The sequence below is a fragment of the Bubalus kerabau genome, chromosome 19, assembly GCF_029407905.1.
Source record: "Bubalus kerabau isolate K-KA32 ecotype Philippines breed swamp buffalo chromosome 19, PCC_UOA_SB_1v2, whole genome shotgun sequence".
NCBI lineage: Eukaryota > Metazoa > Chordata > Mammalia > Artiodactyla > Bovidae > Bubalus > Bubalus kerabau.
Window position 1 is genome coordinate 45,046,574 of NC_073642.1, and position 15,620 is coordinate 45,062,193.

Sequence of the window (15,620 nt, forward strand, 5' to 3'; positions counted from 1 at the left end):
TAAAAATTAAAACATGCCAAAAAACAAGATTATTAAAAATAATAATGGGAATTTCCTGGCAGTCCTATGGTTAGAACTTGGAGCTTTCACTGCCATGACCTGGGTTTAATACCTGGTTGGGGAACTAAGATCCTGTAAGCCATGAGGCACAGTCAAAATGAAAAATAAAAAAATAAATAACTCTGCATGTATAGGGCATGGAGCTGGTTGTAGATGAGGGGAAGGATGTGAATAATCAGGAGTGTCCTTAGGGTAGCACATCCCCTCTTGGCCTGAAAAATCCTAATACCATTAGCTCATCCACTCCTACCTCCCAACCACCAACAAAGGTGTCTCTTCAAATGTTTCTTAAAATAAGAGATGAAGACATTTTCTTTCTTTTCTTGATTACATTTCAGAGAAGTAAAAAGAAACTAATCGCATACAGGTTACTCACTATGTTAAAATTTAGTATATTACCCTAGCATGGTAATGTAGTCCTAAATTATTGTACATCCCATGTTTTAGGTCAAGGTGTTCTAGAGCAGTGGTTCTCAAGCTTTGTTGTACTTCAAAATCACCTAGCAGGTTTGGTAAACAGATTTCTGAGTTATTCCCTCATTAGGTCTGGAGCGGGGCCTGAGTATTTGCATTTCTAACTAGTTCCCAGATGATGTTCATGCTTCTGGCCGGCGGGACTATAATTTGAGAGCGGCAGGTCTAGGACTTTCTTCCTTACCTACTCACTTTTTTGCCTTCCTATCCCTGTGCCTTTGCACATTCAGAGTTTCATCTGGAACGTAGTCAACATATTTCATACCAAACATGCCAACACATTTTCAGGTTACAACAGTGAACAAAAGAAATAAGGTTCCCATCCTCGTGGAACTTACATTCCAGTAGTTAGACAATAAGTAAATAAATATACAAGAGAATTACAGATGATGGAAAGTGCTCTGAAGGAAATAAACAGGAGGATATAACAATAACTAAGAGTAGGACATTTGAATGTCTTCCCATTTATTTGTGCCTGCTTCAATTTCTTTCATCAACATTTTATAGTTTTCAATGTGCAGATCTTTCTCCTTGTTGGCTACACTTATTCCTAAGTATTTTTTTTTATACTATTATAAATAGGACTGCTTTCTTAATTCTTTTTTGGATAGCACATTGTTAGTGTATAAAAATGAAACTGATTTTTGTATGTTGATTTTGTACCCTGAAACTTTACTGAATTTTTTTATTATTTTATTAGTCTTTAGAGTTTACTATATACAAGATTATGTCATCTGCAAAGAGATAATTTTACTTTTTCCTATCTGATTTGGATGCCTTTTACTTCTTTTTCTTGTCTAACTGCTCTGACCAGGACTTCCAGTACCATGTTAAATAGAAGGGATGAAAATGAGCATCCTTCTCTTCCTAATTTTAGAGGAAAAGCTTTCAGCATTTCACTGCTAAGTATGATGTTAGCTGTTGCCTTGTATATATGACAAGTCTGTATGGCCTTTATTTTGTTCAGGTACACTCCTTTATACCTAATTTATTGAGATTTTTATCATGAAAAGATGTTGAATTTTGTCAAATGCTTTGCCTGGCTCTATTGAGATGATTATATGATTTTTATCCTTCATTCTGTTAATGTGGTGCATCACCATTTATTGATTTGCATATGTTGAATCACCCTTGCATCTCAGGGATAAATCCCACTTGATCATGGTGTCAAGGAAAGCGAAACTGAAAGTGAGGTTGCTCAGTCATGTCTGACTCTTTGTGACCCCATGGACTGTAGCCTACCAGGCTCCTCTGTCCATGGGATTTTCCAGGCAATAGTACTGGAGTGGATTGCCATTTCCTTCTCCAGGGGATCTTCCCGACCCAGGGATCGAAGCTGGGTCTCCCGCATTGTAGACAGACGCTTAACCATCTGAGCCACCAGGGAAGTTGATCATGGTGTATGACCCCTTTAATGTGCTACTGATTAGGTTTGCTAGTATTTTGTTAAGGATTTTTACATCTATGATCATCAGGGATAGTTGCCTGTAGTTTTCTTCTCTTGTAGCATCATTGTTTGGCTTTGATACCAGGGTAACACTGTCCTTGTAAAATATCTGGGAATACTCGCTACTGTTGCTGTTTAGTCACTCAGTTTTGTCTGACTCTTTTGCGACCTCAGGGACTGTAGCCTGCCAGGCTCCTCTGCCCATGGGATTTTCCAGGCAAGAATACTGGAGTGGGTTGCCATTTCCTTCTCCAGGGGATCTTCCTGACCCAGGGATCAAACCTGTGTCTCCTGCCTGGCAGGTGAATTCTTTATCACTGAGCCACTCTGGAAGTAGAAAAATTCCATTATTTCCTCTTGGAAATGTTCCCTCCTCCTCTTCTCTTTTGGAAGAGTATAAGAAGGAGTGATATTAATTCCTCTTTAAATGTTTCACAGAATTCATGAGTAAAGCCATGTGATTTACAGTTTTTCTTTGTTGGGGAATTTTTGATTACTGATTCAATCTCTTTCATGTTATTGGTCTGTTCGGATTTTCTGTTTCTTCATGAGTCAGTCTTGGTAGGTTGTATGGTTTTAGGAATGTATCCATCTTTCTAAGTTGTCCAATTTTTTTGGTATATAATTGTCCATTGCCAACAAAGATCCATCTAGTCAAAGCTATGATTTTTCTAGTACTCACGTATGGATGTTAGAGTTGGACCATAAAGAAAGCTGAGTGCTGAAAAATTGATGCTTTTGAACTGTGGTGTTGGAGAAAACTCTTCAGAGTCCCTTGGACTGCAAGGAAATCCAACCAGTCAATCCTAAAGGAAATCAGTCCTGAATATTCATTGGAAGGACTGATGCTGAAGCTCCAATACTTTGGTCACCTGATGTGAAGAACTGGCTCATTGGAAAAGACCCTGATGCTGGGAAAGATTGAAGGCAGGAGGAGAAGGGGATGACAGAGGATGAGATGGTTGGATGGCATCACCAACTCGACGGACATGAGTTTGAGCAAGCTCTGGGAGTTGGTGATGGACAGGGAAGCCTGGCATGCTGCAGTCCATGGGATCTCAAAGAGTCAGGCATGACTGAGCTACTGAACTGAACTGAATTGTTCATAGTAGTCTCTAATGATCCTTTGTGTTTCTGTGGCATCAGTTGTAATAATTTTGAGTCTTTTCTGATTTTGAGTCTTTTTTTTTTTCTTTTTTAGTCTACCTAAAGGTTTGCCAATTTATTTTTTGAGAAAAACAGCTCTAGTTTTGCCCATTTTTCTAGTCACTATTTCATTTATTTCTAGTCTGATCTTCATTATTTCTTAGCTTCTGTTAACTTTGGGCTTAGTTTGTTCTTCTTCTCCCAGTTTCTTGAGGTATAAAGTTAGATTTTTCACTTAAGATCTTTCTTTTTTCTTAATGTAAGTGTTTATCACTATAAACTCACATCTTAGAATTTTGCTGTATCCCATAAGTTGTGCTATACTGTGTTTCCAATTTCCTTTGGTTCAAGATAGTTTAAAATTTTTTTCCTGTTGATTTCTCCTTTGACTCATCGGTTGTTTAATTTCCACACATTTTCCAGTGTTTCCCCTGTTACTGATTTCTAGTTTTATACTACTGTAGTTAGAAAGGTACTTGATATCTCACAGGTATTTCTCAAAGAGCTCTTACCACCTGAATCACTAACTTGGATTCTGCTTCTGCAAAATGACCTAAGATAAATAAGCACAAGACCCATATCAGGATTATTAGGCCAATGTGTATTTTTGATTCAATTTCCAGACTCTGGATGAGTTGTTGACAGGCTCTGGGAAGAAGAGAAGAACCATGCTGACTTTAAGGAAATAGAGTAAAAAATGGAAAACAGACCTTCATCATTTTGCTTGAATTGTGGCCGGATCTATGACACATCGTTTAGTTATATGAGACAATAAACCTTTTTATAAGTCATTTCAAACTAAAATCTCTGTTACTCGCAAGGAAAATTGTCCTAACTGCAATACAGGAGGGTCATCAGAGAAGCTGACCTTGAAGTAACATTTATTTATTTTTAATTTAAATTTATTTATTTTAATTAGAGGCTAATTACTTTACAATATTGTATTGGTTTTGCCATACATCAACTTGACGTGACATTTAGATTGAAAATATGAAGAAGAGCCATCCATTATATATCTGGGGAAAAAAACAAAAACACTAAAGTGAAAAGATAAATGTACTTCATTCATAGCAGCATTTGATAGTAGCCTTATTTACAATCACCAAGATATGGAAGCAAAGTAAGTGTCCATCAACAGATGAATGGATAAAAAAGATGTGGTACATAATGTACAATGGAATACTACCCAGTCATAAAAAAGGATGGAATTTTGCCATGTGCAACAACATGGATGGACTTGGAGGGTTTTAAGTAAAGTGCTATAAGTCAGACAGAGAAAGACAAATACAGTATGATATCACTTATATGTGGAATCCAAAAAAATACAGCAAACTAGTGGATATAACAAAAAAGAAATAGGCTCACAGATATAGAGAACAAACTAGTAGTTAGCAGTGGGGAGAGGGCAGTGGGGGAAGCAAAATATAGGGTAGGGAATTAAGAGGTACAAATCATTATGTATAAAATAAACTGTAAGGATATATTGTACAACAAAATATATATTTTATAACATACGATATATTAAAATAATATATCGTATATTATAAAATGTAATCAATACTTTATAATAACTGTTTAAGAAGTTTAATCTTTAAAAATTCTGAATTACTCTATTGTACACCTATAACATATAATATTAGGCATCAACTCTACTTTAATAAAAAACAAATTACTTAACTAATTTTTAGAAAAGAAAAACAGCCACTGATGCAAAGAGGCAGGAAAAGGAAAAGAGAGAGTAACTAGTACAGAGGCCATGCAATGGGAAAAAGTTTACCACGTGGAGTGATAGAAAAGAGGCCAGTTTAAGTGAGGTGGAAGGAGACAAAGTTGGGCCAGTGAACAGAGCAAATCTTACTGGACATTTTACCAATTAAAAAATACATTTTTTCAACCACATAGGCAAAAACAAAGTTTTAGTTCGTATTTCTTTTACTACTGAACTATATTTTTTATTTGCCTATTGGCCACTTATAATTCTATTTTGAATTCCTAATAGGTGTAACTTATCCAAGCAAGGTGAACAGAACTCTACTCAGCAAAAACCCTTATTCAAAGAAACCTTGTCTTAGCAAAGGATTAATGAACAATTCAAATTTAGATAGTTTCAGTGAAAATTTTGCTTAAGGTATGTATCTATCGGTTTTTATGATTTTACCATTGAAAAAATTCAGTTAAGCAAATACCCATCACAGTTCACATCAGATCAGAGGATCCTATCATATGAATATACTATAATCTATTTAACCTTATTGACTTTTGCCAGCATTTCATATAGTAATTAATAGTTTTGCAGTGAATGGCCTTGTACACCTTTTCACAGTTATTTAAGTAAAACCTGTAATTTTATAAACATAGACTTTCTGAATCACAGAAAATCCACATTTCCATTTTAAATGGATGTCACCAAGCTATTCCTGAAAGTATGTACCAATTTATACTCCATTTAGAGCAAATCTTACTGGGCATTTTACCAATGAAAAAATACATTTTTCAACCACATAAGCAAAAAGAAAGCTTTAGTTCACATTTCTTTTATTATTGAACTATATTTTTTATTTGCCTATTGGCCACTTATAATTCTATTATGAATTCCTAATTAATGTCTTTTTTTAATTTGATGTAAGGAGGTAAGGATTCAGCTGAATTTATTTTCCAGAAGTCTTGACTGGTGTCCCACTATAATTTATTGATTAATCAATATTTTCCTCTCACCAATTTGAAATGAGATTATTATCAAATATTAACTATTTTTATATGCTTGGGACTATTTCTACACCCCCTATTCAAGTTCATTAATATATTTATTCCTACATCAGTACCAAACTGTTAATTTCTGCAACAAAAATGCTTGCTTTATACCTGCCTTTTCTTGGCTATTCACATTGCCAAGTTTTAAGGGTTATTTATTTGTCTTATCCCCCTAGTGAACTTAAGTTCCTTTAGAGCAGGAACTGTTGCTTAAGCATTTTTATAGCCTCGACAACTTGGCTGAGTAAGTATTTATTTTTCTTAGTAGATTTCCATCCTGCTCCACCACCCCACAGAGCTTGCTCAGAGTAATCATTCACTTTAATAATCACGTTCATTAAGTTTTAAGTGTTAAAGAAGGAAAGGCAAGATGTTCCAAGATAAGAGATGGAAATCAAAAGAGTAAATTCATGAGAGGCTGAAGCAGACAGCCCTCAAGGTAAGAATGGAAGGCAAACAGGATGATAAGCAGTCCCAACAGGGATGACAGTCTGTTCAGAGCAACACCGAACTACTGGTGTCATTGAATCAGCCTTGGTGTTTGATTAAGTGCTCTGGTCAACAGATCTTGACGACCAAAGGACTGACTGCCTTTGTCATCCAATTCTGGAATGGCAGCATGGAGAACTGACCACCCATTTCCTCCTGCACTTCGTGAAGAATGACTGTCACTATAAAGTACTGAGACTTGGCATACACATACCTAATCTTCTTGAGGAGCCCTCTCCCTTTCAGAGTAGACACCCGCATGTTGATCAATTGCCTGTGTTAGGAAGCTGTATATTTATTCCAATGATTTGGCTGTAGACCAAAAAGTTGTGTTGGCATTGCTCTCAGAGCCTAGGGATAATCCACGTGTAAGAGGATTTGGGATGAAGACGCCAGCAGAGAGTTAAACTCCCAAAACTAACACAGAATCATCATTTTCCAAAATTTGCATCCATGTTAAATTGTTAAAATTTTGGCTTTTCAGTCATGTGGAGAGTCTGGTTTTCGAGGCCAGGGTGTGTTTGAATATGTATAACAAGTGCCCTTGGTGATTATTTATCAGTTTGGGAAACACTAGCATAATAGATTGGATTAATCTGGGTAGAAATGGGTGCTCTAGGAGGCTTACAAAACAGGGGAGTCCAATTAAGTTAATTAGGGTGCATCCTTCAAACGAAAATGTAGCCAAAGAAAACCCAGCCTAATTATTTACACAGAAATCCATTTTTTTTTTTTTTAAAGGCAACCTGTGCTGATAAAAGAGCATGTGTAGGACTCAAGTCTAAAAAAAATCAGAAAACATGTATTATTAAAATGAAAGAATGAATGACTACACAAACTAGCAAAAGCAAATTTTCAGCTCCCCTTTGATAAGAGAATTTCAGAAAAGCTCTAGCCATGGCACTTGCTAAAATTAGGTATACAGCTGGCCAGGATGACACCCACCCACCTGAATGCAGGAGTTTCAATATGGATTACTTCTGAACAGTTTTTTACTTATAAGTCACATTATATAGAACTGATGGACACAAAGTTTGTGACCTTGGGCAAGCTACTTAACTCTGTGGGCCAATTTCCCACCTATAAAATGAAGTTACACTCTTTCTTAGTCCAGGTAATCTGTAAGCCCTCCCACAGGCCTTCAAGTCTTTGGTTGGTTCCAGGACGTAACCATCTCTCCTGTGATGCACACACAGAGGTCCCTGATGCGGACACTGGCCTGGAATCTCATGGCCTCACTTTCTCCAGTCCTTCCCTAAGACAAGACCTGTGACTCAACCTTAGGATGTAGACAGAGAAGGCAAACCACTCAGAGAACATAGCCTCCTCTAACCATTATTTCCTGCTCTCTGAAGGGGGTCCTGAAAGTCTATAGATTCAGATCAGATCAGATCAGAACAGTTGCTCAGTTGTGTCTGACTCTTTGCGACCCCATGAATCGTAGCACGCCAGGCCTCCCTCTTCATCACCAACTCCCGGAGTTCACTGAGACTCACGTCCATCGAGTCAGTGATGCCATCCAGCCATCTCATCCTCTGTCATCCCCTTCTCCTCCTGTCCCCAATCTCTCCCAGCATCAGAGTCTTTTCCAATGAGTCTATAGATTAGATAAGAGCATTATGTCAGTTTCAAATTTTTCTGCTTTGATAATCAAACCATGGTAGAATGAAAAGAAAGAAAGAGGGAAGAGGGAGGGAGGGAGAATGGAAAGGAGGAAGGAAGAAATCACCTGGGCATCCCCGAAGCCAAATCAAAACTATCAGGTATTGTTCTTGGCTTTTGTGTAGAGATTGAGAATTACCAGCTGGGTAACAGGAAAGCCCTGAGACTTCAAGACACCCTCAGACAAGAACTTGTCCTAAAGTTTTCTAGTCTCCTACCCTGAAGCCCTCGGGCCTCTGTCTATGAGGTCACTAGCTGGCCCACTAACATATGATCCTTACAGAAGGGAAGAGCAAGTCTCAAATGCCCAACTCATAGCCACAACCCCAAACTGTTCATGACTGCTTTGTTACAAAAAGTAGGGAAAATACCTTTTTAAAAAGACAATGCCAAATTAAAAAAAAAAAAAAACACCTAATCCAAAAAGATACATGCACCTTAAGGTTTATAGCAGCATTATTTACAATTGCCTAGACATGGAAACAAGCTAAGTGTCCATCAAAAGATGAATGGATAAAGAAGATGTGGTATTTATGTGCAATGGATTACTACTCAGCTATAAAAAAGAACAAAATGTTGCCATTTGCAGTAATATGGATGGACTTGGAAGGCATTATGCTAAGTGAAGTAAGTCAGACAAAGAAAAAAAAAATATTGTATGATATCACTTATATGTGGAATCTAAAAAATAAAACAAAATAGTGAAATAACAGGAAAAGAAATAGACTCACAGATGTAGAGAACAAACCAGTGGTTATCAGTGGGGAAAGAGAGGAGGGAAGAAAATCAATATGGGGATAGGAGAGTGGAAGGTACAAACAATTGGGTATAAAATAGACTTGAGGATATACTGTACAACACAGAGAATATTTTGTAATAACCATAAATGAAAAGTAAACTTTAAAATTGTATAAAAATTTAGACACACATATATACTGACGTGTATAGCACACAAATTATGCTCAGTAATTTTTTTTCATCTTTCCCACAAATGATAAGAACGTGCCTGATAGTATGAATATCTTTAAGATTGTGGCCAATATTCAAACATGAGAGTAAGTGGGAAAAAAAATTCAAATTAACCAGTGGTAAACAGATTAATTAATTCCAATCAGGAGGTAAACTAGCCAGAGCTGCAGGTTTAAATCAGAAGAAAGAATTCATTAAGGGTCTAATTTGAAACCAGAAGCTTAGCTGTGAAAATAGCCCTATTTGTAGAACATATATAAGGAGTCACTTGTTATCTCTGTGACTATTAAAAGGTGTTCAGCATCTCTTTCAGGCAATGGCACCCCACTCCAGTGCTCTTGCCTGGAAAATCCCATGGATGGAGGAGCCTGGTGGGCTGCAGTCCATGGAGTCACTAAAAGTCGGACACGACTGAGCAACTTCCCTTTCACTTTTCACTTTCATGCATTGGAGAAGGAAATGGCAACCCACTCCAGTGTTCTTACCTGGAGGATCCCAGGGACGGGGGAGCCTGGTGGGCTGCCGTCTATGGGGTCGCACAGAGTCGGACACAACTGAGGCGACTTAGCAGCAGCAGCATCTCTTTTGGTGCATAGGCAGGGCATCCTGGCATTCAGAACTTCCAACTGTTTCCCAGCCAAAACTCTCAGTCAAAAGCAACCCCACCTTGCTTGAAACAGTAAAAACTGTCAACTCTGGAACGTTTAAAATTATAGAGAAGATGAAATAAACCAAACCATGCCATTAATGGTTTTTTCAGACAGTTAGGAATGATCTCTGTATATTTTATATTTTAAGTATCTGGCACTTTTAAGAAATTTTAGGAAATTTGATAGATTTGGACTTTCATTCTAACTTAAAATGTATTTATTTTTCAGTGCTCAGTCATGTCCAACTCTTTGCAATCCCATGGACTTAAAACATATAACTGAGTTAATTTTAGACTTAGATCTTCATTTGAAAGATAAAGAGTATTATGCAGTTTGTAAACAAAATTGGAGTGTATATGATTAACTTGAGAGCACCACATTCATTAATTTAATTAGATTTATTAGAATGGGAAGGTTTAGATAGGTAGGCTAGTCAGTCAAAGTGCTTTAAAAAAATGAGATTTAGTCAATTATAAATGCAGCCTAAAATGTTCAAGGGAATTTCATAAATTAAGATGTAAACAAGACAAACAGTTTAAGGCAATTCAGCCTGTTCAGCTACTCAATCAGATAATCAAATAACCCCCCTGGATTTATTATGTTTATTAATAAAATAAGAATTATAATTTGAACTTGAATGTTTCAGGAAAAGTAGATTTATTTTTATTTTTTAACTTTTCTAAATTGAAGAATAATAATTTTTAAATCTCAAGGTTTAAGTTCTATTTAGTATCCACAAAAATAGATTGCACAAATACTAAATAACTCCTTCAACAGTACCAGTTTTTAGGTTGATGACCACTTAAGATTTCTATTGTATTTGGAGAAACAAAATTGATACAGAAAATGGAATTTATTCAATTTTGAATGAAATATTTTTAAACTATTTTAACCCTCAGAAGAAAGGGGAAAGGAAATAGAAAAAAATTCAAGAGCTGATAATAATGAGGATGATATGAAAGCTGAAACTTATTTTGTGCTTAATATATTCCTTCAGTTCAGTTCAGTCGCTCAGTCGTGTCCAACTCTTTTCGACCCCTTGAATTGAAGCACACCAGGCCTCCCTGTCCATCACCAACTCCCAGAGCTCACTCAAACTCATGTCCATCGAGTTGGTGATGCCATCCAGCCATCTCATCCTCTGTTGTCCCCTTCTCCTCCTGCCCCCAATCCCTCCCAGCATCAGTCTTTTCCAATGAGTCAACTCTTTGCATGAGGTGGCCAAAGTGCTGGAGTTTCAGCTTTAGCATCATTCCTTCCAAAGAACACCCAGGACTGATCTCCTTCAGAATGGACTGGTTGGATCTCCTTGCAGTCCAAGGGACTCTCAAGAGTCTTCTCCAACACCACACAGCACAGCTCAAAGATCTTCACACATAGTTCCTAAGAACCATGAAATCGTGGAAGAATAGCTTAGAAGAAGAAAGGAAGTGTGTGGGCTATCACAAGCTAGGAAAAACTCTTCTTAATATACATCAATGTTTTCTTTTCTAAGACAGCCCAGTTACAATACGCAGCACCCTGTGATACACCTGTTCACTTATTCCTTCACTCTTACAACCAACATTTATTAAGTTCTTACTATGTGTCAGGCTACTGAGCAGTGCATAGCGTATAGGAAAGCATGCCTAGAGAACAATTAGGAGGCTGATGTCATGATCCAGGTGGACTTCACAGTACCTGATTTAGGGCAGTGGCAGTGGAGGTGTTGAAGAAAGGACAGACTGAAGAGTTACTTAGAAGTTAGAATTGATTTAACCACTGGAAATAGGACATTAGGGGAAAGGTGGTATCTTTTCGCAGCTCCTCAAAATGCAAGGCCTGAGACCAGAGTTAAGGTCACAGCAACTGATTTGCTAGATGCAAGCCCAAAGAATTGAAGATGAGGAAAAAGGGAAGCGAACCAGGACAGCTATGCAATGACAGCGTGCTGCATGGGCCACCCTGGATCCTGGTTCACGACAGAACATAGAAAGAGAGACAATGGGTCACTCAGTAGTACATTTTTTTTTTTTTTTTTTTAGCACACAAGACTCCTTACAAGAGCTACAAAAAACAAACATTACCTGAAGCAATCCACAGAAAGAAAAAGAGGGACTTTATCTCACAAGTTATCTCCTGTGTTCTGTTTACCAAAACAAACAAACCCTAAGGAAGGAATGTGTGCCGAGATAGGAGGTGAGAATTCCATTTTGAAGAGTTTCACTGGCTCTTAAGAGATGTCCATATGGAAATCTCCAACAGGCAGTTGAACGTTGACCGAGTCTGGAGCTCAAGAGAGAGAAAGCCAGGTTAGAGAAAACCGGGTAGTGAGCACATGGTGTATTTTAGGCTGTGCCCCACTGAAGCCCTCTCTGGGAACGAAGCACTGACTCCCCCAGCCATCAGAATTGCTGCCTGCTGGTGGCCATGGCCAAATCCCTCTCCAAGAATGATCCTCTATCAAAGGAAACTAACTTACCCAAGTCTATGCACCTATCATGTGCATGCAGTGACAGACTGATGTGGGATTGCAAAGGCCTGTCCTCTTTGCCTCAGTACAGGTCATTTCTGCAAGATCATCCCAGCTTGAGTTCCCTAGAACTGGATGATGTCAGTATGAAACCACACTGCCGGTCCTGTCTCCTTCATCCCACTTCTAGGGTGGTTTCTAAGAGCAGCCACCTGCATGCAAATCTGTGTGTCAAAGTCTCCTAGAGAACACTACGCAACACAGAGTAGAAGCTTGTCTGTGACAAGAAAGGAAGATACCTAAAGAAGGGTACTGTCAAAGGAGGGTCTTTTGAAGTATAGTTGATTTACAATATTGTGTTAGTTTCAGGTGTACAGCAAAGTAATCAGTTGTTGTTGATCAGTTGCTAAGTCATGTCTGACTCTTTGGGACCCCATGGACTGCAGCATGCCAAGCTTCCCTGTCCTTCACTATCTCCCGGAGTTTGCCCAGATTATACATATTCATATTTTAAAGATCATTTTCCATTATAGGTTATTACAAGATATTGAATATAGTCCCCTGTGCCTCCAGCAAATCCTTGTTGTTTTTTTAGTCTATTTTATGTATGGTAGTTTGTATCTGTTAATCCCATATTCCTAATGTATCCTTTCACCCCTCCTTGCCCCTTTGGTAACTGTAAGTTTGTTTTCTATGAGTCTGTTGCTGTTTTGCATATAGATTCATTTGCACTATTTTTTATATTTCACATATAAGTGATATTTTATAATATTTGTCTTTCTCTGTGACTTACTTCACTAAGAATAATATTCCCTAAGTTTATCCATGATGCTACAAATGACATTTCACTCTTCTTTCTGATATATATTTTATTTCATACCACATCTTCTTAAACCAATTGTCTAATGATGGGCACTTGGGTTGTTTCCATATCTTGGCTATTGTAAAATAGTGTGGCTATGAACATTAGAGTGCATGTCTCCTTTCAAATTAGAGTTTTTGTCTTTTCTGGATATATAACCAGGAGTGGGATTGCTGGATAATAAGGTAGCTCTATTTTTAGCTTTTTAAGAAAATTCTATACTGCTTCACATAATGGCTGCACCAATTTACACTCCCACCACAGTGGAGGAGGGTTTCCTTTTCTCCACACCCTCTCTAGAATTTATTATTTGTAGACTTTTGACAATAACTATTCTGACTAGTGTGAGGTGATACCTCATTGTGGGTTTTCAGTTGCATTTCTCTAATAAGTAGTGATGTTGAGCATCTTTTCATATTACTGTTGGCCATCTGTATATCTTCTTTGGAAATATATCTTTTCAGACCTTCTGTCCATTTATTGATTGGGTTGTCTATTTTTTCAACATTGAGTTGTATGAGCTGTTTGTATAATTGTGGTATTAACCCCTTACTGGCCACACTGCTTGCAGATATTTTCTCTTACTCCATACCTTGTCTTTTCCTTTTGCTAATGGCTTCCTTTGCTGTGAAAAACCATTTACGTCCCATTTGTTTATTTTTGCTTTTATTTCTATTGCCTTAGGAGATGTATCTAAGAAAATATTGCTATAATTAATGTCTAAGAATGTTTTGATTATCATGTCTTTTTGGTGTCATGCCTCATTTTTGTTATTTTATTAAAGTATAATTGATTTACAATGTTGTATTGGTATGTCTTATATTTAGGCCTTTAAACCATTTTGAATTTATTTTTGCATATGCTGTGAGGGAGTGTTCTATTTGATTTACATGTAGTTGTTTAGCTTTCCCAGCACTTGTTGAAAAGACTCTTTTCTCCATTGTATATTCTTACCTCCTTTGGTGGCTCAGATGATAAAGCATCTGTCTATAATGCGGGAGACCTGGGTTCAGTCCCTGGGTTGGGAAGATCCCCTGGAGAAGGAAATGGCAATCCACTCCAGTACTATTGCCTGGAAAATCCCATGGACAGAGGAGCCTGGTAGGCTACAGTCCACGGGGTCACAAAGAGTCGGACATGACTTGAGCGACTTCACTTTCACTTTTGTTAGAGATTAATTGACCATAATAAGTGTGGGTTTATTTCTGGGATCTCGATCCTGTTTCCTTGATCTATATGTCTCTTTTTGTGTCACTAGCACACTGTTTTGATTCCTGTAGCTTTGTAATATAACCTGAAGTCTGAGAGGGTTATGCCTCTGGTTTTGTTCTTTTAACTTGGGACTACCTTGGCAATTCTAGGTCTTTTGTTGTTCCAATCTTAGACTGCTTTGAGTAATATAACCATTTTAACAACATGAATTCTTCCTATCGAAGAATATGGCATTATCTTTCCATTTCTTTGAATCATCTTCAATCTCTTTTATCAGTGTTTTACAGTTTTCAGTGTATAGATCTTTAACCTTCTTGGATAAGTTTATTCCTAGATATTTTCTTTTTTTGATGTGATTTTAAATCGGGCTGTTTTACTTTCTGATATTACATCATTAGTGTAAAGAAATGCAACAGCTCTCTGTATATTAATCTTGTATCTTGCTACCTTGCTGAATTCATTAGTTCAAATAGTTTTAGGGTAGAAACGTTAAGGTTTTTTATAGAGAGTATCATGTTACCTTCAAAAAGTGATAGTTTTACCTCTTCTCTTCCACTTTGTATACTTTTCTTTCTCTTATCTGATTGCTGTGACTAGGACTTCCATTACTATGTTGAATGGAAGTGGCGGGTATCCTTGTTTTGTTCCCAAATACAGCAGGAAGGCTTTCAGTTTTTCACCACTGAGTATTAAGTTGGCGACGGGGATGTCATAAATGGCTTTTATTATGTTGAGCTATTTTCTCGCTATACCCATTTTGGTGAGTTTTTATAAAGAATGGATGTTGAATTTTGTCAGATACTTTTTCTGCATCTATTGAGATGATCCTGTGTTTTTTGTCTTTCCTTTTGTTCATGTGGTGTATCACATGATTGATTTGCATATGTTGAACTATCCTTGTGACCCTAGGTGAAAACAACTTTATCATGGTGTATGATCCTTTTTATGTGCTGTTGGACTTGGTTTCTGAATATTTTTTTGATGATTTTTGCATCTGTACTCATGAAAGATATTGTCCTATAATTTTTTTTCTCTTAATTTTGTAATGTGTTTGGTTTTAGTATCAGGGTGGGTGATGGTGCCTTCACAGTATAAATTTGGGAGTGTTCCCTCTTTTTTTGTTTGGAAGAATTTCAGTTCACTGGTAGAATTCCCCAGTGAACCTATTCAGTTGGTCTGGGATGCTTGTCTGCAAGGAGTGTCTATTTCAATTATTCAGTTCAGTCGCTCAGTCCTGTCCGACTCTTTGTGACACCATGAATCACAGCATGCCAGGCCTCCCTGTCCATCACCAACTCCCACAGTTTACCCAAACTCATGTCCATCAAGTCAGCGATGCCATCCAGCCATCTCATCCTCTGTCGTCCTCTTCTCCTCCTGCCCCCAATCCCTCCCAGCATCAGGGTCTTTTCCAATGAGTCAACTCTTCGCATGAGGTGGCCAAAG

General features: G+C 37.5%; 1 protein-coding gene across 6 annotated transcripts in view; it reads right to left on the minus strand.

Moving 5' to 3' along the window:
- SPTSSA (serine palmitoyltransferase small subunit A) overlaps positions 1-15,620 on the minus strand; it is a 459,057-nt gene that overhangs the window by 110,779 nt on the left and 332,658 nt on the right. Inside the window, exon 3 of one of the 6 annotated variants that reach the window (XR_008705306.1) lies at positions 11,715-11,919. The exons of 4 other annotated variants lie outside the window; for them this stretch is intronic. The gene's annotated coding sequence lies outside the window, so the exon portion shown is untranslated. Of the gene's footprint in view, positions 1-11,714; positions 11,920-15,620 lie in introns of those variants that run through there. One more of the 6 variants, XR_008705307.1, reaches the window with a different exon arrangement.